This window comes from Sabethes cyaneus, chromosome 3, assembly GCF_943734655.1.
Source record: "Sabethes cyaneus chromosome 3, idSabCyanKW18_F2, whole genome shotgun sequence".
NCBI lineage: Eukaryota > Metazoa > Arthropoda > Insecta > Diptera > Culicidae > Sabethes > Sabethes cyaneus.
This window is the reverse complement of record NC_071355.1, coordinates 229,378,658-229,400,936: the sequence shown is the minus strand read 5'-3', so window position 1 is coordinate 229,400,936 and position 22,279 is coordinate 229,378,658. Positions and strand designations below refer to the sequence as shown.

Genomic DNA, 22,279 nt, shown 5'->3' with positions numbered 1-22,279 from the left:
TCACCATCAATAGTCGCTGTCCATGGGAGGCAAACGTTGTTTTCTCTCGAGCCTGTTCCTACCATATTTTTAGTTTTCGACACATTGATTGGTAACTCAATCTTCGTAGCCTCCGTTTTTAGTCTGGCGTAGCGTTACTTTAACCGTCCCAAGGTTTCTAGTAAAGATGTCGAGGTCGCCTGTGAAGGCTAAAAATTGGCTACTCTTGCTAAAGATCGTTCCTGGGTATGAAATGAGGAAGGCAAATGTTTCTCGATTCGATTCCCGCTCACCGGATCACACCTTCAATAGCGACGTTGAATAACATACAGGACAGTCTATCCCTTTGCCTCAATCCTCTGCGCGATTTGAAAGGACTCGAGAGTCTCAGTTTGTCCGAAAAACCGTACTCGTGTATTATATGCCATAGCTGTTCACGCTCTACTGTTTCGTATGCTGCCCTGAAATCCACGAAAATATCATACATGGGCATGTTGTACTGCCGACATTTCTGGAGGAGTTGTCAGTGAGTAAAAATTTGATCCGTAATAGCACGGACCCCCATAAACCCTGCCTGATACTACGAATTCTCTTGCTATTGAGGATAGACGACGTAACAAAATCTGGGAGAGCACCTTGTAGGCGCGTACGTTGACCAGCGTTATGCCACGGTAATTACAGCTATCTAGCCAATCGCCCTTTTTGTAGACAGGACAAACCACACCTTCCATCTACTCCTCCGGCCAAATCCTTGAAATTATCCAGTGAAGTGCCATTGCTAGCGGTTCTTTGCCATTTTTCGTTTGTACGCTAACTTCCGTTGCATCTTCTTCTGTTATATCGCCATTGCTCATCGAAGAGCAGCTTCCATCTCTCCTCCACCACGCGCTCGTTTGTGATTACATACCCATGATATCGACGTCATTTGCAAAACCAAGAAGTATGTGAGATTTTGTGATGATAGTCCCGTTCTTTTTCACATTTACCCTTCGTATGGCTTATTGCTAGGCAACGTTGAATGGCAGGTTAGAGAGTGCATTCCCTTACTTCAATCCACCCTACATTACGAAAGCGTCACCGGTATCACCCACTATTCCCATCCACGCATCCACCGTCGAACAAATCAACTTAATTAGTTTCTTGCATTATCTGCTACAGGTCATTTCGTTCAACTGAATCGTACACTGCCTTAAAGTCATCAAGGCAAAGATCAGTATGAAGTGGTACGACTCGCTTTGTCGGAGCTGTTTACGGATACTGCGCTATTTTATAGAAAATTGGCAAGGGCAAGGCTCGCCACATCCCAGGCAAGCTCTTCGGGTGAATAAACCGATACCGCCTAAGCGTGGAATAGACTTCCAATTCCTTTACTCTAGAAGGGCAAATTAAACCCAGACTCCGCACTTCTTGGCTCTAGTGAGCAAGACCGGATGAAAAGGAGTGAAAACATAAAGGGAAAAAAGTGAAAACACCGACGCTTTAGTACGAATGTTAAGATGTTCGCTCACTGAATAGCAGTGCTGCAAAAAGAGCGAAATGTGGAATATAGTAGAAACACCTGGACGGGATAACAACACGGAAAAAAATCAACCTTCCAAACAAGCAATATGACTCAGGTTGTGGTACAAAGACAACATAAGATCATTGTGATCATTGTTATTCATGGTTTTATGCCGCCTGATACAAGCTTTGTTCAAAAAGTATCACAAATGTTGAATTTTCGCGAGCTACGTATGTTCGAATTCTAATCTTTTTGTGGCGTTATATTGGTAATCATTACCCTCACTGTTGTTGGCAATGTCGGCCTATTTGAATTTTCAGTCAGTTTTTGACAGCTATTGTGTGCGGACGTGTTTTAGCTTGTCTCCGATTTTTGTCTATTCCAAAAAATGAATCAAAGAATTTGTATAACATTTTGTGTAAAAAACAACTTGAAGTGCTCGGACGTATTCCAAATGTTGACTGTTGCATACGGCGAAGCTACTTCGGACAGAAGCAGCGTTCATCAGTGGTACAAATAAGTAAAAGCAAGTTAAATCGAAACTCAAAGAGCAAGACAACGCTAGCTGACTCACTGATAAGCAAAAGTTAGTTACTGAACTTTGTATGCAGCAAAACATCTATAAACAAATCGTAGGAGCGCCCATGGAAATTACACCTTTGCTATACGATCTGGATGCGACCAACACTTCGATCTATAATAATATCGTCACTTTGTATTAGTAGCTCAGTGAAGATTAACTGTACTACTAATGAGCCAGCAGCATTGTAACACTACAAAAACATAAGGTACAGTAAAGCTTTATTCAGCAACATTGTAGATAAGAACTAGTTCTACAAATGTCCCATAAGTAACTTTGTCAAATTTCGCTCGGCTTGGACAGTACCATCTAAATAAATCAAAATCGAATCGAAGTGATGGATATAATCACAATTTTAAATTTATTTTTTCTCCAAAAAATCTACGAACTATGATTTAGTTCTACACTTATGAAAATAACAAAGATTTCTTGATAGTGCATCCATAATACTGAAGCCTGATAAAAAAATTTCTGGATAAACAAAACGACAAACACGACATATTACTGAAATCGCCCTTAAATTTAGTGGTTGTCATTATTATTTACTTTTCCCGTATATCTCGCGAACAAAGTTAAACTGTGATCAGTAGCACAATCGGTATGGCTCAAGAGTACGGCAACACTAAGAACCATTTTTATTGCGTCTTACTTCACCAACCTAATTTATGGAAAGTTTCTAGCACACGTGTTTGGAACCCTAAGAAAATTCTAATGTTATATAATAAAAAAATCCCAAAAAAATACGTTCGTGCACTTTATGCACAACCAGCAGATGTGTGTAACTGCAGAAAATGCACGACAGCTCAGGAAACGGTGATTGCCAGTCGTGCCATCATCGCTGTTGTCGTTTTTGTACAGCAGAAATTCTCAGTCGTTCAACGTCTGCATCCAGTCTGTGCTCCTTCCATACGCTTCGGCGTTCCGAGGAGCAAACAGTGCAACGCTACTGACGAAAAGTCATTGTGAACAATTTTACTGATCGTAAAAACGTGTTGACTTTATTGCTCTGTTTTTCGTGGTCTCTGATCGAAATGATGGATTAGCAGCGCGCGCTACGCGGAACTTTTCCTAACCACACATTATTGCTGGCGCGCGAAGTTGTTAGGTACATCAAACAGTCTAAAATGTCACGTACAGCTCTCATGGGATCAAATAAAAACATCAACCAGCTGTGATTGACTGTCTAGTTTGACAACTTAGATGAGTTCATTCACAGCATTACAGCAATATTTTGCAATTCGAAAAACATTATTGTAATGTTGTTTATGCGGAGCATAAATAAATTGAGAACTCTCAACATATTCTATTCACTGTATTAAGCGAGCCGCAAAACTTGAAGCTTGCCCAGCACAGACTGTGCACTCACTAAATCCTGGTCAAGCTGTCTATAGCCATCTGCCATCATAGCATAAACTATTCACCGATGCCAGTTCGAAACAGATGGAAGCTCCTTGTTACGTGTCAGCTCTGAATCCTCAGGGAAGCTTGCCAGTTAATACCAACGACGACGACGACTGGTGACTTCGATATCCGATTATTTTTAAATAAATCCACTTTTACCATCTTCCATCGTAGTGCCAGCAGCGTAGGTTAAATGCCCAAAGCATCAAACCAAATGTTTGTTGCCTTTTCTAGCACGACCACGTTCAGCGCAGCCAAAAACAAAGATTTCCTGTCGGAAAACCATTCCCAGAAAAATAAACGGCACAGCACAGTAGTGGCATAAATCCTCCTTCCAGTTCGGTCGACAATGGGGACTGCAGGGATCGAATTCTAATCTACCCATCCACCATCCCTTTGACTTGTTTTGCATCCTTTCACCGAAATTGGAATCGAACTGAGGCATTGATTGGGTGGAATGAGTTGTTTACATTAGCATGGAAAGTTGTGAATGGTGAATGTGAAGGAGTCTTTGTTCTATTTTCCAGTTCTGGTATCGATTCATCAATTTGAAGTATGCTATGTTAATTCACTTTACTATGCCAAAGCTTCAACGAAATCAAGCCTTCAATGGAGAAAGTAAAAAAATCAAAAATAAATAACCCATCCGGAAGGTTCCACGACTAATTATGATGACTAGCTACCAGCGGCAAGTCATGAATATTCTCGTGGTGTAAAGTAAAATATTTTTTCTATCAATTGTGCGGTATGATTTTGCATAACCAATGACCATGATAGTGAAGCTCCGACATCCACTTTCCAGCTTGCAAGCTAGGTTGCAGAATACGGAAGCGCTAAAGTGGAAAACTTATAAATCTTTCAACATCCACAGAAGTGAAAGAATGAAATGATAATAATTGGATGGGTGGGAAAAATTAGTTTTTTTTTTCACTCAACTGCAAAAGTTATGCTTATCTTGACTGAAAAATTGGAAAGTTTAATGTATGCTCTGGCTTGCCTGCTGGTGATAAACTGTTTCTGCAAATGTCACTTTTATGATGCGAAAAAAGTTTTTTTTAAGTTCAATTTTATACTCTCAGCGTGTGTATCTCTTACAAATCACCCTGTGCATTAGAATTATTTTTACGAATAAAAACAGAAACACGGTGGAAAGTTTTTTGCCAGCACGTACTGAATTGCATTCAGTTACGGAAGGAAAACGTGAATGTAGCCTGTCCGCCCTGTTGGAAAAATCCGAGAAACAAACCACGTTTCTGTTCAAATCTGTACCGACATGACAGCTAGAAACTTTACCTTCCGCAGGCAGGGAGAAGTTCGAACCCTTATTATAGTATGCTGACGAGTTTAAGCCTTACGCAACCATAAAGATACGAGCATTTTGTCTCCTGCCATGTCACTGGCGAATTCAATAGAAATTATGCTCAGCAGCTGACAGATACATGCTATATAGAGCACGGTATGGTACGGCACGGCATATTATCGCGCATAGTCTTGTCAGCCCGGCATTACCACCAGCTCACTCGCTGCTACCGTTTGTTTCGGTGAATATCGATTTTTAGATAATTCACCAACCGCTTTAGCCCCAGTCTAACCTCAATTACCAAATGTTTTGGTTAATACTTAGTGATTGTCAAGAGGAAAAATGTGGTTTTATTAAGCTTTTAAAATCTTTCGTCTTAATCTGGGTAATAACCATAAACTTTCGTAACCATCAAGGAGCAGCTATCAATCAACCTATTTGTAAGACAATTTCTTTCGGAAAGACTACCGATCCAAATCACCCAGACTTTCCATTAGAAAGTTTCCCACAACAACCCAGGCACAATTTGCATATTTTAGCTTGCATTAAATTTTCACCGCAAGTTTCAATTACCAAATCTTCAAGAACGGCTTTCTTTACTCTAAGCCGAATAGGAAATTCATGCTTTTGCGAAATTGTACCCGACCAATCAGCTACCGTTCGTTGGTCATGCAATCTCCGTTCTTTGGGAGGATATTTTCGCCGAAATCACAGTTTATTTAGAAGAAGCCTCTTGAGGCTAATTGAGCCGGCGCCACTGCTAGGTCCACTGTAGCTCCGGCTAACTTTCTCTGTTCTCTGTTCTACTTTTCCTAAAGCAAACGGAATACGTAGCAGTACATCAGCATCGTAGCCTCACGAACATCAGCACGTCATCCTGCTGCTGATAGAGCCATTAATCGTCCCGAGAAACACATCAGAGAGAGGCAACTGTTATCCATCACAGTACGACAACTGATGATGGTCTTGAAAGAAATAAAGAAACAGTGAATACGAAGTATTGTTTTGCTTGTGTGGAACGGGACAATCAGTGCTAACGTTTTGACCTAATTCTGGCGTGCGCTAGACAAGTTAAAAAAATGTGATATACATATAACCTGACGAGTAGATAAGTCAATAGTTACACTTGGTATTCTATCAGCTAAAAACATGCTGGGAAAAGTAAAAATTTTCCCAAAAATCGAGCCATCCCTAAAGGGATAACCAACTCGTAATCATCGACTTGAAGCTATTTGTCATACTCTTTCGAGAGTTTATTTGGTTTGGCCTATAATGAATCCATCAGTTCTAACAAAATAGGAGAATTGCACACACACATAAGCGGGTTATGCATTGTGATTCAAACCATTATTGTTTTCAAGTAAAAATGTCTTTCTTTCGAAATGAAACGGAAGCTTTTCACAAAGAGCAAAAGGCAACTTGCGTTCACTTTTGCGTTTATGTGGACTTATAGTACAATGCGCCTCCACTGGATATGAACTGATGGAGCTACGTGGTGATCCATTTATCGTGAGAACAATCAGAATTGCCTCTGAATAAGTTTGCTTTTTTTATTTTTATATATTTAGAAACAAATAAACCATTACAAGTAGCATTACAGAAGCAAATTTTTGTGGCTATCAAAACGTTAACATTATTAAAACTTATTTTTTGCAAATTCTGCTCAAACATTCTGTTCTTTCACAAACTACAATGTGGTGAACAGTTTTATGTTTCAGAGCCATAACTTTTTTTCTACAATCCGTCTACTGACCTTGTCAGTGATGTTTTGACTCTTTCCGTTTTGTGTATTTCTGTATTTTCTGGCAAGCGAACAACTTCCTTTGTTTACCACCTACGCTGCTGCTTTCTGAAACAAAGAGGCTTACAAAAACATGCCAGCTAATGATAGAAATGAACAACGTCATGTTTCTGCGAATGGCATTGTGATGAATGGGTGTACCATTGCAGTCCAAACCCGTGTAGCTGTGTTTTCTATTACAAATTAATGTAGGGTACAGCAGCTCTACCTAAGGTTATAATAGTTGATCGATAAGAATTCATCATTTCAATATGAGTTGGTGAAAAAGACAATTTTTTATTATTATAGCAATACATCAGTATTCTATAATACAATTATTTTAACCAAAACAAAACATAAGCAATAACAAAAATTGAGTAGTGATGAGTACAGTTAGATCTCAAAAATTCCACCTCCACCGTGTTTTCGAGATATTATCGAAGGGTGTTCCGTGCCGATTCAGAGATACAGATTTGTTAAGTAAGCAACCCGCAATTTCTCATGAAGAACCAAGAGCAAAATTACTTTTTCTTCAAGCAATGTGTCTATGCAATTAAAAGAAATTTTGCGCTATCGAGGAAGCACGCATCCAATAAGTTTTTCTTGATAGTGCTGCCAGCTTTTCAGTATTTGGTACTCAGCAGTGGTTAGTGTGAAAATCATATGTTTAAATCTGGTAAGGTAATGTTTAAAATATTGCATAAAAATGTTTCAGGAGAATGAACAAAAACTTTAAATTAGTTAAAGTAATATCTAGCTCTGTATGCAAAGCATAAGTGCTCTCCGTAAGTCGGATCATTTAAAAGATTAATGATCTCTGGTCATTATTCAATTGTGAATCAATTGCCATCGACGCCTTCCAGGACGGTGTCAATATGTGCCAGAGACATAATTCACATTTTCAATTAAACGTCTGTGTGGAAGTGTTTCTGCAGTAGCTTTTATTGATTATTGAATTATGCTGCTTAATGATGCCAAAAAGGAAATTTAAAGATGGGCACATCCTTTGTTCGTATTGGCATGAATGCATCGGCGGTAATAAATTGGCGTATAAATTCATCTTCGAGCTATATCTGCTATGCGCTGACAATAACGTATCCAAAGATATCACTCATTAATGGCGGTCGTGATGAATAAAATAAAATGTTTCTGTCGAGTAAGAGCAAAGCAAATTTATATCTCATTTGATTTTCTAGACCGCTGAAGCTAGGCAAAAGAAAGAATCCAATTAACGGCTTATTTTATTAAGTCGATTTAGATGGGAATGCATAATGAGAATAATTTGTTATATTGTTTTACTTTTTCCCTACCCTTTGTCGTTATTGCTCGTATCTTTAGTTGCTAATAATATCGTTTATTATGACTAATATTACTTGCAGAGAACGAAATTACTCTTGCAGCAAAAAAAACTAACAACTAACATGTCAGCGCCAACATGAACTGTTTAAAAAAAAATTGTAGTAGGATCATGCTTCGAATGATTGATCACAATCGGATGCAAATTATACACAATATGAAATCGATTGACCGTTCGATTTCCATCCTACGGTACATGTGCCCGCTTCCTGAACCACTTGAGGGTAATGATTTATCTCTTTTTAATTACTATCTCTACATCATCGATAGTACTCCCAACAGGCGCTGCAGGCCTCACAATCTCGGCAGCTTCCAATATTTAGTAATACTGATACGCACACAGAAAACCAGAAATCATACCATTTCCTCCAGAGCCAATGCTTCGATAATTTTATACGTCGCCTCATGGCTGAAGGAACTGCTAAGCACACCCTACGAACGAAGCCAGGAGCAATCGGTCGACTTTCCTTCATCTAGAACAGAGGAAAATTTAACAATAAGCACCCTAGGGTGGTCCGAATATGCTTACCATAGTTAAATGATTAATGTTTATTCTACAAGATTCATGTATTAGGCTGTTAGGTTTAGAAAGGTTTTTAAAACACGATTGTAAATGGTACAGACAAAACAAATACTGAACCAGCTTAGTCCGGCTTTTTATAGGAATCCCTAGATAAACTACAAATCGAACGCTATTTGATTGATGTATTTCCAACCCAGTAGGTATCCCAAAAATACGACCACCAAAAGCATTGAGCTTGTCAGGCACACGAGAGCAATATAAGGCTGACGTGACTTCCATTTTCTTTAAACATCTGAAAGTAGATGTTCTACTTTCACACGTTCCAAATACACTGACTGGCACGTTTGCAAACTTAAAGTGTTGAAGAGAAGGTTAGCTTTCTTGCCAGTCAGGTACCAGTAGAGACTACAGCTCCGTCAAATGATGGTAGTAGAAAGGAAAATATCTCGTGTCATATGAAATGTACGGTGCACTTCTTCGCTAGCACTCAATACCGGGATCAAGAAGAAAAGTCCTGTGCATCCAGGCGGGTGTTATTCTAGCTAACTGACAATTACCGTGCAGAATCATTGCGCTTTCCGTAACACACAGGGGGCGCTATTTAGAATGGTTTTCTGAGTGTGCCACAGTATTGATGCATCATTGCTGTTAATTGAGTTATTAACCGATCGGAAGAGCATGGCACATATTTAGTTTGTTTTGTATTTGTTTCAAATCAAATTATAGATATATTTCAACCAACAGTAATGATAGGTTTTTATTTTACTTCCAAAGAATTGCTAGTGTGTGAGCCTTAGCTCACGTCGTACCATGAATCTATCACGGGCATCTCTGTGAATTTTTACTTTCTTTTAGAACTTGAACAGTTATAGATTTAACTTTACTTTTGCTTTTTTAATGCTAGAAACTTGAGATTCTTCCGCAAGCAGGAAAAGATATACAGCACTCCCTCGAACAAGGCAGTGGGTGGTACTTGTGCGCCCACCACCTTTTTTCAGCTGTCACGTGACCTGTATAACGCTGAATCCTGGTAAGCTGTAAGAGCCTATCATATACTTTTCGGAAAATCAGCTAAATTGTTTGAAAGAAATCCCTTAAATTACACCAGATTATAACCACTGATGTATGAACTGGGCCTGGGTGAAGCGAATTGGAGGACGTGCCTCGCTTGCAATTTAAAATTCACTGTCATACATAATGAATTCCAGATGATAAGGAATATTGTGAATACTTGGCGATACGCTTTTTCAAGGTTTACGTACTAAACGCTAATTTAATCATATTAATTTTCTATCCCATGATTTTTTTTTTTTTTTTTGATTTAAATTTTACTTATTTTACCAGCATTTGTTTTAGCATTTTAGATTGTATGTTTCGATTTACTTTTATACATGGTGTACTGCTAGAAAGAGGTCGTCCACACATTTTTTAATCACTGGAACTATGATTGTCGCTGTTTCAAGCGTAGCTTTTATCAGTGTGTCCATCACTATTTCAGCCAAAGTAGGCGAAAGGAGACTTTCCATAGCTGTTTCATTTAGTTGCCGAAATTAGTTGCCAAAACTGCACAGCCTCATACATTGGTATGGCAACTACGCATTTAAAAACTAGACTATCAGGACATCCATAAACAAGCCATAAACAAGCCATAAACAAGCTAAACAAACTAATAGAAACAGGACATACATACACAGATAGGCAAATACAAGATCTTAAGGAAAAAACCTGATTTAATCCACCTAGTGGTGAAAGGAACCTTTGTTATACGGTCTTACTTGCTATTTGAGATAGAAATCGACCCGTCTTCGGAAAATAATTCATCTATTGGCAGCACTTATAAATTTTGATAGTTCCTTTTCTCATGAAATTGCTGAGTAAGTTGTTACTACTGTGGGTAAGTGCAAGTAAAATTAAGTTGTAAGAAGAAATATTATTCTTTAACATATACATTGCATAGTAAAGGTCTAGTTTATAGGTTTTTGAACTATGCATAATTTCCTGTACTGCCATTCTATTTGGTTCACATCAATAAAGTTTTCTTGAATAAATTTCATCAATTTTTATTAAACCTTCGGTTACTCACGCTGCTGTATTTTGTACAACATGTGTAGGTTTTTGAATGCCATATTGTTATATAGTTAAAAATCATTGTTCAATTAACTTATATTCTTCAATAAACTTGTTGTGAGCAAAATGTCAGAATTATTCGATGCATTAATACTTTAAATTGTTAGGAAAACAGATCAGCATAAACCGACAGAAAATCACAGAAACGAAGAAGCAGCATGTGAGGTGTACCGCAATTGGCCTCAACTGGCATTTCATCTCGTTTCTTCATATAGAAATATAGAGACACCATATAGAGACACCATCTGTATGCAGCAAAACTATCAGCAAATGTAAAATGTTTAAAATGTAGCCGTCTGTTGGTAGTCGAATAATTCGGAGTCAAAATTAGGGTGTTTTTTATAATCAAAGTTCTACAGACCCTAAACAAGCAGACATAGAGGTATACTACATTCAGTAAAGTTGTGTATTTTTACTATTTGTACAACTTTGTAATACATGAAAAAGTCATACAACAATTACAAAAAGAGCCGAAATAGAAAAACTGATTTTACAAGTGCATTTACAATAAATGAGATTTCTCTGTCTTCGCTGAAGAGATAGAAGGTTACTGTCTTCAGCAAAATTTCTTGTAATAATATGCTCTAAAACTTTGCGGAACACATCAATGTGTTATATTGAAACTGAAGAAAAATATTTCTTTTATTTTACTTTTAGGGGGATTAGTCAAAATTTAAATGCTACCAGACGATAGAGCATTCAATTTTAAAAACTCTTCCAAAGGTTTGATAAACTTAAAACCAAGTTTTCCTAGTCAAAAATCTAGCGCGCACGTTTTCTTTGGTTTTGGGCTATTGTGCGCGCGAGTAACTGTGTTACAAAAGTTAGCGCGAGTGTTCGAGGGTTAATATGTTTTGACCGGAAAAACCAATTCTTGTGAAATTTTGCATATATATTCATAGTGTCAAAACCTCTCGTTTGACATTAAAATAATTGAAATTAGGCAAATTAACTTGGTTAAAATCATTATAAATTATTGTTAATTTTGGTGTGGTGTATACGGTTGCTTATAACTTTCAAACTAAACGTCCAATCAAAAAAAAATTCAATAGTGATCTATCCGGCTATATTACCTTTCAAATGAGACTAATAGCGCATAAATCGGTTTGGCCATCTCTGAGAAACAGGCGATCATTTGGACCTTGTCAAAACTGGTTGTTAAGCGTAACTTTTAAACTACACATTTGTTTTCGATGAAACTTAGTAAAAAGTTTAGAGATAGCAAGAGCTTTCATTTGGTACTAAGATCATTAAAATTGGTTGTGTAGTTCCGGAAAAAACCGTGTCACGTAGTTTTCACATTTTTGCCTATAACTTTTAAACGAAACGTCGTACCACGAAACAACTGAATGGTGATATACTAGGTATAAATACCTTTCAAACAAAAGTAATAGCGGATGAATCGGTTCAGCCATCTCCGAGAAACAGACGATAGAAAATGAGCTGCACACACATACACACACACACACACACACACACACACACACACACACACACACACACACACACACACACACACACACACACACACACACACACACACACACACACACACACACACACACACACACACACACACACACACACACACACACACACACACACACACACACACACACACACACACACACACACACACACACACACACACACACACACACACACACACACACACACACACACACACACACACACACACATACAGACATTGCTCAATTCGTCGAACCCTATCGATTGGTATATGACACTTGGCCCTCCGGGCCTTGGTTCTATTTCGCGTTTTTCGACCAATTTCTAAACCTTTGTTATATAGTATAACAAAGGTAAAACAGCTTTAATCGCCCATTGCATAGACGAACAACATAGATTCGACTTCCCATCCACCAAAATATTAGACCAAAGCTACAAGCGATCGTCACTAACCATACTAGAAATGCGTCACATATACAACAGCCCAAACGCAACCAACAAAAGAACAGACGTAGAAGGATTAAATATTATATATGCCGGAATACTATTTTCTGTACAAAATAAAACCAGGAACACCCCCACTGCCTAATCAAGTATATCCACACACATGAACAATAAGTGCAAAACTAGATGACTCTTAGACCAATAGTGCGATACTAAAACGATACTAAAAATTCATAGCAAATGACAAACTACACGTTAGCAATAGACGAATATAACAACGAAAGCTACAATTTTCAGACAAAATCATATAGACAGACAGACTAGTTAGTGAGTAAATGATAAATACTAAAAATTGTTAAATATCTAAAATACAAATGTTTATGGCGATTCCTTGAAAAAGCTTTAAAAATAAAAAGCGAAACGTCGGAGAGCAACTGAAAAGCTGTTATGATTTTGGTTTGACTACATACGCCATTTCCCAAAAAGTTACAAACAAGAATTAGTCGACACCATACTTTGTCTTTGTCTTTGTCTTTGTCTTTGTCTTTATCTTTGTCTTTGTCTTTGTCTTTGTCTTTGTCTTTGTCTTTGTCTTTGTCTTTGTCTTTGTCTTTGTCTTTGTCTTTGTCTTTGTCTTTGTCTTTGTCTTTGTCTTTGTCTTTGTCTTTGTCTTTGTCTTTGTCTTTGTCTTTGTCTTTGTCTTTGTCTTTGTCTTTGTCTTTGTCTTTGTCTTTGTCTTTGTCTTTGTCTTTGTCTTTGTCTTTGTCTTTGTCTTTGTCTTTGTCTTTGTCTTTGTCTTTGTCTTTGTCTTTGTCTTTGTCTTTGTCTTTGTCTTTGTCTTTGTCTTTGTCTTTGTCTTTGTCTTTGTCTTTGTCTTTGTCTTTGTCTTTGCCTTTGTCTTTGTCTTTGTCTTTGTCTTTGTCTTTGTCTTTGTCTTTGTCTTTGTCTTTGTCTTTGTCTTTGTCTTTGTCTTTGTCTTTGTCTTTGTCTTTGTCTTTGTCTTTGTCTTTGTCTTTGTCTTTGTCTTTGTCTTTGTCTTTGTCTTTGTCTTTGTCTTTGTCTTTGTCTTTGTCTTTGTCTTTGTCTTTGTCTTTGTCTTTGTCTTTGTCTTTGTCTTTGTCTTTGTCTTTGTCTTTGTCTTTGTCTTTGTCTTTGTCTTTGTCTTTGTCTTTGTCTTTGTCTTTGTCTTTGTCTTTGTCTTTGTCTTTGTCTTTGTCTTTGTCTTTGTCTTTGTCTTTGTCTTTGTCTTTGTCTTTGTCTTTGTCTTTGTCTTTGTCTTTGTCTTTGTCTTTGTCTTTGTCTTTGTCTTTGTCTTTGTCTTTGTCTTTGTCTTTGTCTTTGTCTTTGTCTTTGTCTTTGTTTCTGTCTTATCTTTTCTCTGTTTCTACTTCTTTCCTTCTCTCCACCTCTTTATAATTCTCTCACTAACTCTCTTCCTCTCTACCTCTTTTTCTCCCTCTCCTGCTTTATCTCTTCTCCTATTCTCTCTTTCACTTTCTCCCACACGCTCTCTGTCCTATTTTGTTCATTCTTTATTCTTTTTAGACTAATTTTCGACTGCCTTTGCTAATATTTTGGCAGCTTTTAAAGTATTGTCTCAATTTTACGTCATCTTGAATTTTGTTTTGATACGTAATGGACTGTCTATTCATTGCTTTGACATATTTTGACCTAGGGGAATCAGAACTGAAGGGGGCTTCATAACAGGGGGAGGCCCTAACTTCAAAAGAACCGGACGGTTCTTCAGGCACACATGTTCCTTAACAAAAGGGAATCAGAACTGAAGAAGTTAACAAAAGGGGGGGGGTTCATAACAGGAGGGAGGCCCTAACTCTGAAACGCCTGGACGATTCTTCAGGCACACATGTTTCTTGACATAAGGAAATCAGCACTGGGAGATTGCCTTTCTCTTGCATTTAAACCGTTTGCAGTTGTGCAAGTGACTTTGAGAAAAGAGGGGGGTTCCACCAAAGAGGAATATATGGTAAAAAAGACCTTCGTTTCGTTTTCATTAAAGATTATCTTCATCAGCTGCAAACCATAATTTTTTATCTTAATTTTCATTACTATAAACCGATTCATGTTTTACACCTCCAAGTCCTTTCCTCATTTGGCTACTGCCTTTTTGGTATTCATAAATTTGTTATGTAACTATTCTCATGGGGAGTCCCCCCTATTTAACAACAAGTAACGCTACCTCGACCCTCTAAGCGTTACGTAATTTGTGTGCGAAGCCTTGTAGGGATTTCCATAGAACAAATTAACTACGTGACACAAGAGGGAGCTGACTAAAAAAGAACCGACTACTTAGTAGGGGCACGAGGAACATGAGTATAAATGGATGTTTCGCCACAGTTCCGGAACTTCTGGACTGTTCTTCATTAAACGTCGTTTGTCAAACACGTGTATTTTGGCATAAAAGAATCAGCGCAGGTGAGGTTGACAAAAGCTGGAGATGGTCTGTTACAAGAGGTAAGAAAGGTTCAAATCGGTAAAGAGGTGCGTTACTCTTGCATTTGGAACGATAGCAGTTGTACAAGTTGTTGGATAGAAAGAATAGGGTGGCCATTAACAAAAGAGAGATTCAAAAACGTAAAAAAGGCTTTTGGTCGATTTATAGGGATTACCGAGAAGAAGTTAAATTTACAAGTGGCTGGGGGACAACATGAGGGGAACTAACAAAGGGAGTAGACACATTCAAATGAAGAAAAAAAGATTTTTGTTTCTTGCATTATGAGAATTTTCGTTACAACATCAGATATACAAGTGGCTGAAAAGCGAAATGGCACCGAGTAAGATCGGGCAATCAGCTAGTTTGGCATAAAATTAACACGCATTGGAATCTTTTTTTAAATACCTTTTCGTCTGCTTACGATTTATTTGGATGTTTTTTTCAATTGCTTTTTTTTCTACTTATTTTTGACGGCAACTCATCTGTTTATTACTTACCTACTTGTTGATTCATATCCACGGTATTTTTTTCTAATTGTTCATTACTGATTCGGATTTTTTTTTTATTTTTGATTGCTTCAGTTACATTTGCTGTTTTGCTCCTCTTGTTTATTCGTTGTCAATTTTATTCCAGTTTTTATCAACGATTTTTCAAGTTCAGAAGAATTTTTTATTCGTTTTTATAAGTTTTTATTAGGGGCATATTCATTATTCTAGCTATTTATAATTGACGAGACTTTCTTTAAATTTCATTTTGACTGATGTTTTTGTTTACTTACTCCATAGTATTTCTTGTTTTTAAAACAGTCTTACAACTTAGGTAATTCTGTTATGTCTTCTTAAAACTCTTTTAAAATTTTTATATACTTTTGCTTCAAAGTGCAATTCAATATTGTAACAGTTTTTATCGTTTGCTTTCGTCTCCCTTTAGGTGGTTGAAAAGAATGTACTAGACAATTATAACTAAGTTAAAAATTAGTCATATCTGACAAAACATGAATGAAAACAGAAAGCTCACGAATGAATTCATGAATAATTGGAGCAAAATATACGTTAAATTGAATTCAATTGAAATGTAGAAATCATGTTTAACTGCTTATAATTGAGTTCAAACAGATAAGAAAAGGCTCGTTTTGTACCTAAGACTCGTTTTGATGTCTGCACTTCTGTCAAATCTGGGGCTTGCAACTATATTGTTTTCTCATGTTTTGCCTTTCTACTATATAAATATATAGTATAAAGGTATAGAAATCACTTGGAAAACCGGAAATGGAAAGAAGGTCCTGCGGGCCGAATGTCATATACCATTCGACTCAGTTTCGAAAACTGAGCATTTTCTGTGTGTGTGTATATATGTGTGTGTGTGTGTGTATGTGTGTGTGTATGTGACGCTTTTAATCTCACTCACTTTTCTCGGAGATGGCTGGACCGATTTTAATGTTCTTAGTGTCAAATGAAAGGTCTAGGTGTCCCATTGGTCGCTATTGAATTTCATACTGATCGGACTTTTAGTTCAAAAGTTATGTATGAAAATATGAAAAATATGGGACTTCATTATCTCATAGGTCCCTTAACCGATTTGAACAAAATTAATTGCATATGAAAGAGGAGCCTTGCAAACCCTTAACTTCCAAATTTCATGACGATTGGGTTTGTAGTTTGAAAGTTACATAAAGAAATGTGAAAAAATAGTATTTAAAACATATTTTTGTAACATATAAGCATTAATTCAATGAAAAACATCACACATTTTATTATTATTTGAAAATTACTACTGAGATCTATCAAACGAAACCGAGTTATTTACAATCGGACAGTTCATTCAAAAGTTATTTAAACTTTAACACTTAAGCACCGTATATTAAACCGTTAAAACGTGTGAATTCAAAACAAATGTTGATTGTATTCAATGTGTGTGATGTATGTGTGTATGTGTGTATGTATGTATGTATGTATGTATGTATGTATGTATGTATGTATGTATATATGTATGTATGTATGTATGTATGTATGTATGTATGTATGTATGTATGTATGTATGTATGTATGTATGTATGTATGTATGTATGTATGTATGTATGTATGTATGTATGTATGTATGTATGTATGTATGTATGTATGTATGTATGTATGTATGTATGTATGTATGTATGTATGTATGTATGTATGTATGTATGTATGTATGTATGTATGTATATATGCATGTATGCATGTATGTATGTATGTATGTATGTATGTATGTATGTATGTATGTATGTATGTATGTATGTATGTATGTATGTATGTATGTGTGTGTATGTGATCCCAAGCAACAATGTGAGTTTGATTGTACTCTTCTGGTGGTTTTCATGACCAATTTTGGTCTTGAATGTCATCATAAGAGTGTAATAAAACTCAAATTGTTACTTGGGATGACAATTTGCAATTTTTAAATTTGCATTGAAATTCAAGAAAAGATGTTTCTCACTTTTCTGAATCAATTGTCTGAAATTTTTGAAGCCTCTTAGTGGAATACGAAATTTGAAATTAAAGAAAAGAAAAAACTTTTACCGACTAAATCCCACTATTTAATATTTATTCGCAACAGATACGTATACGCTTTGAAATAAGACGCTGTTGAAGCCTGCACGTCGTAGGCGAACTACGTATCTGTTGCAAATAAATATTAAATAATGGGATTCAATCGAAAAGCTTTTTCTTTTCTTTGATTTCAGATTTCAATTGTCATTTTGTTCACTTGCTGTTACTCACAATTGTACACGAAAAGCAAACAGCGAAGAAAAGCAGTTAATTTAAGCATGAAGGTATAGTGGTGTATAGGATTAAAAATGAGTTGATTTTTCCAAATAAATTTATACAAATTTCAAACAAATTTCAATAGAAGCTCTTTTCAATCAATAGATACTAGAGCTTAGAAATGTTATATGAAAAATAGGAAGTAAACGTTGCACGGTAGTAATTTTGTAAGATTTGTTTTCGTTAATGACATTTTAAAGGACAGATGTCTTATGTCATGTATCATGTTTCAACAAATAAATAAAAAATGACAAGCACTGAAAATCATATCGATCATATTTCCCATTCTCAAGCATGTTTAAGGCGCAGCTTTTGCAACCCTCTTGTTTTCCTAACCCTCCAACATTGTAAAAACGATGCGATCAAGCTAATGACTATCTTTTCATGAAAGTACATTCAAAAAAAAGCATAAGTTTTGATTTTCATGCAAAAATAATTATCTGAAGGAGCGCCAGCTAAGAAAAAGTTCAATTTCTCTTTTTCATATCTAATGCTCTATTCAGTTATTTTTTCTAATTCAGATATACTGCAAAATTGAAGCCAAGCAAACTAATAGTAAAATTTTGAGATTAATCATTTTGTTGTTGATATTCTTTGTCTTCAAAGGCGAAGTATAATAATAATTTTTCTGAACTCTTGTTTTTCAAAGATGCTAACTTTTGAACACATGGTATTAATTAATTATCAAAAAATCTGTTCTGAACACATCTCAAGTAACAATTTGGGTTTTATTACACTCTTATGATGGTATTTAAGACCAAAATTGGTCTTGAAGACCACCATAAGAGTACAATAAAACTCAGATTGTTGCTTGGGATATTTCATATTGTCAATTCAAAACAAGTTTCCTATGTGGCTCTGAAGCCCGAAAGTTTAGGCCGACCGATTATAAAACTAAATAAGGTGTTACAAGTATTTACGCACACAAGGAAAGAAAATTTAATTATTCTACGCAATACGTTGTGAATTTTACTGGCAAATAAGGATTTTGAGGAATACGGAACGGATATTTAAAAATATAGTCAAGTTAATTATACATAGATGTTCCTGAGAAATTAAATGATGATTAATGTGACAGTAGAAAGGCTAGGTCACGCCGCTAGGTGGATTAATTCGGGTTTTTTATACCTATCCGGGTAGTTCATTTCTCTGTTTACCTGATCAGAAAACATGGAAAAACATCGTATCCCTATCGGCTTGTTAAGGAAAACTCACTTTTTGCACAATATTATCACATTCAGTTTGGTCCCCAAGAGAAATTGCCCACAAGCCAAAGTTCTAGATAGCTCGTAAAGATTACAACATACATACATAGCAATACGCGTTCATCAAACCAATCGTTCACATTTTACGACACGCACTAGAATTAATTGATGTGTAACCTACTGACCTTAACTTTCCGTCCACGGCGAGCTGCTATGGACCTTGACTGACGCCGCAACGCCTCCAGTGGAGTGCTTCCCGCTTGGACTGGCTTCCGTGACCTCAAATGTGTCCAAGGTATGGCGCAGCACAACTTCTTTCAGTGAAACAAACTAACCTTCGGCCACCAAACGTCTCCACCGTGAATTGGGCTGTAATATGTAAATTCCTGTTTGAGCTGAATCTACTGTTCCAGGGGGAACGGTTCTTAGTATAACCATGTGACGAATTTGTACATTCATGGATGAGATCTGGAAATGAAAGCAGAATAAGACCAAAAATTGAATTGCTTGAAAAAATTCATTTGTTTCATTTGAATAGTTGAAATGAGGAATTGATTTCAATTTAATTAAAGCGAAAATGACAGTCGGTTTTGTTTTATTCAAATTAAAAACAATATTAATGATCGTGAAATAAATATAAAATACAGAAACCCAATTCTCATAAACAATACTGTTGTGCCATTCATATTCCACCCAGCATTGAACCCAGTGTAATTTCTCATAACATCTCCAATGCAAAAAGTTTTATTCCCGCAAAACACAAAACTGTCAATATCCGTCCTTTGCCACAACAACATTCCACGAGCGCCGTTACGTATCCGTGCGTCCATCCGTGCTTTATGAACCCAGACTTCCAACTCCGGCAGACAAATGCTTCCGAAAAGGTCTTCCGGAATCTTCTCGGGCACGCGAAATGAAACAAGTCGCAAACATTAAAATCCAACCTCGCATAATCCCCGACGGTTTGCAACCTTCCCCGAGGCACTGATTACGGTAATATCCTGCGCTCGCAATCGCGACACAGCAGCGTGGTAACCGTGGTACTCTGATGCTGTCAACCGTACCAAAATCGGATCCGTCCACTTTTATGACCTTTTCTGTTTATTCCGCTCCTTTCCGTTTGATTCAATAATTGAATTCTTGCGACATGAGGGTACAAGCACACAGAAATAACGAAATTATGATGGAAACGGTTCTAACGTCGAACACAGTAAAAAATAATAGCCTTGTCGGGTTGTTGTCGGTTGTGCACTCGATTTTATTTACATTCCGACGTTTCACCAAAACGTGAAACGAGCTGAAATATTTTTTTTATCAAAAGTCAACAGCAAACTAGCTCTAGCTCTTACCTAGTTGCACCAAGCACTGACAGCTGAAAGCAGTGTGCTTGACATTGTAAAAAAGCAAATCTCGCTCGACCTCTGCTTCCGTGCAATGACTGCAACAGCAACTAGCAGAGCGGAAGTTAAATACATCTTGCTTCCATCACACCGTGTTCTCCTATCATAGACGGTACCAGGTGAGTTGAAGTGCTGATAAAGTATTTAATATAATTTTTGGACTGTTTTTTTTATTCTAGCTCAGGCGTAAATTTTGTTTACCTTTTTGGGCGTTTTGACTCGAGTTTTCACTGCTTTGCTTTTGTTTTGTTTTTCTTTCCGTTGCAACGATGCACGAAGTGAAATCTTTCTCAAGCGACGCTTGGCAAGTGATGAGTGCTAAAAAGTTCACACCGCGATGCCTATCAAAGCTAACAACATTTTCCGGTTGAAAAAAAACTTCTAGAGAAATTAAGCAAATTGTGGCAACCATTTAGGAACGTTTATCTTTCCACTTTATGTGGGTGGTGCTTGGAAAGCGCACGTGTTCTACATGTGAAGCTTTTATTCGAATGGAAAACGAATTAAATTTCTTAAAATAATTAAAATCCCACCAGAGTCTCCTGTAGGAGAGCTTCTCACAAGGTTGCATTTCCATTGTTTTTCTTTCTTTCATTAAATATTCATTACGATTAAAATGACTGTGTGCGCAAGGGACAAAAACCCTTGGCTCTCATGTGCATCATTGCACTGCACTGTATGGCCATTATTATGGACTTCATTTTATTCAAGTGGATGTGGGTGTCTTTACTCATCGCCATGGATAAATTCAACATAAACTCAATTTGAAAGGGTGAAAGTTATTTTGAAAGGTGACGAGTATAATTTCGAGTAAGGCTTTTGACAATAAAATAGAGTTCATTTTCAATGCTGTAATTTAGGTTGCAATTTTGTACGCTGCATTTCAAAATTTCTGATCAACCGATGACTGGCTTATTAGACCATCATCGTCATGCAGGCTTTATGAAGTAGTATTAAAGGTAGAGCTTTTCTGTCTTCAATAATGTTATTTATAACTGTTTATAGTTTTAGTTCTTCTATAATTTTCTTAAGCTGGTTTATTGTTGCTTTATTGCTGGTTTAGCTGGGCCAAAATCACGAAACCACTTTAAATATGTAAATAGACTGCTTCAATGACTTTCTGTCAAATTACAGACAAAGAATATTACAAACAACTTTTTTGGAGACAGGAAGGCTCTATTTTTTGATACTTTCTGTGATGCAATATTTGTTAGTCAATAAGATAATTTGCTTGTTTTAACATTTGCATTGATTAACCTGTATACGGTTTCAAATACAGCCAAATCACGAAACTTTCCTACCGCTGTTGAAGCCTAATAGCATTGGTGACAGAGAGAACTCTCAGCTTGATGTTTGATTAACCTTCATACGGTTTGTACTACAGTAAACCCACCAGACAGTCTAACTGCTGCTGAAGCTGCTGCCGATAGAGCTCATTTGACTAAAGATTTTTATATCGTCAGTAGAAGAGAAACTGGGAACTCTCAGCTTGAAATTCACATCGCTCATGAACATATACTATTTGCCTACCTCGCCGATAATGCATCCTTCGGCTCTGAATCTCATCACGAACATAACCTCATCGTGAATATCGAAATTCGTTCAAAAATTGAGTGTGGTCGATTTAGCGGGTTTAGAATAGCCGGGGACGCCGGAAAGTATCTATGCTATGCTATGAAGCGTGAATGTATGTGGCTCATTAGTTATAGGCGAATTGAACTATTCGTATCTTTGTTTTTCTCATGATAAAACGGTTGCCGATGCTCGGCGTACATATCCATTTTACGAATTTTCCAATCTCTGCTTCTAACTAATGAACATGTTTGAATACGTTGCTTTCTGGTGCTCAAAGTTTATGCAGCACAAATTTTCCAATTGTGATTTAACTTTATAATTGCTTTCAGAAAGCTATTAGAATCTTTTGCGATACATGATGTTCCCGAAATGCTGGATTCCGTAATTTTTC

At 36.8% G+C, this 22,279-nt stretch overlaps 1 protein-coding gene across 5 annotated transcripts in view; it reads right to left on the bottom strand.

The window, feature by feature from the left end:
• The window catches only part of LOC128743903 (transient receptor potential-gamma protein), a 137,691-nt gene that overhangs the window by 63,560 nt on the left and 51,852 nt on the right, over positions 1-22,279 (bottom strand). For 3 of the 5 annotated variants that reach the window (XM_053840591.1, XM_053840596.1, XM_053840594.1), the window contains exon 2: positions 19,099-19,381. The gene's annotated coding sequence lies outside the window, so the exon portion shown is untranslated. The remainder of the gene's footprint in view (positions 1-19,098; positions 19,382-22,279) is intronic. The other 2 variants (XM_053840595.1, XM_053840593.1) reach the window with 1 other exon arrangement.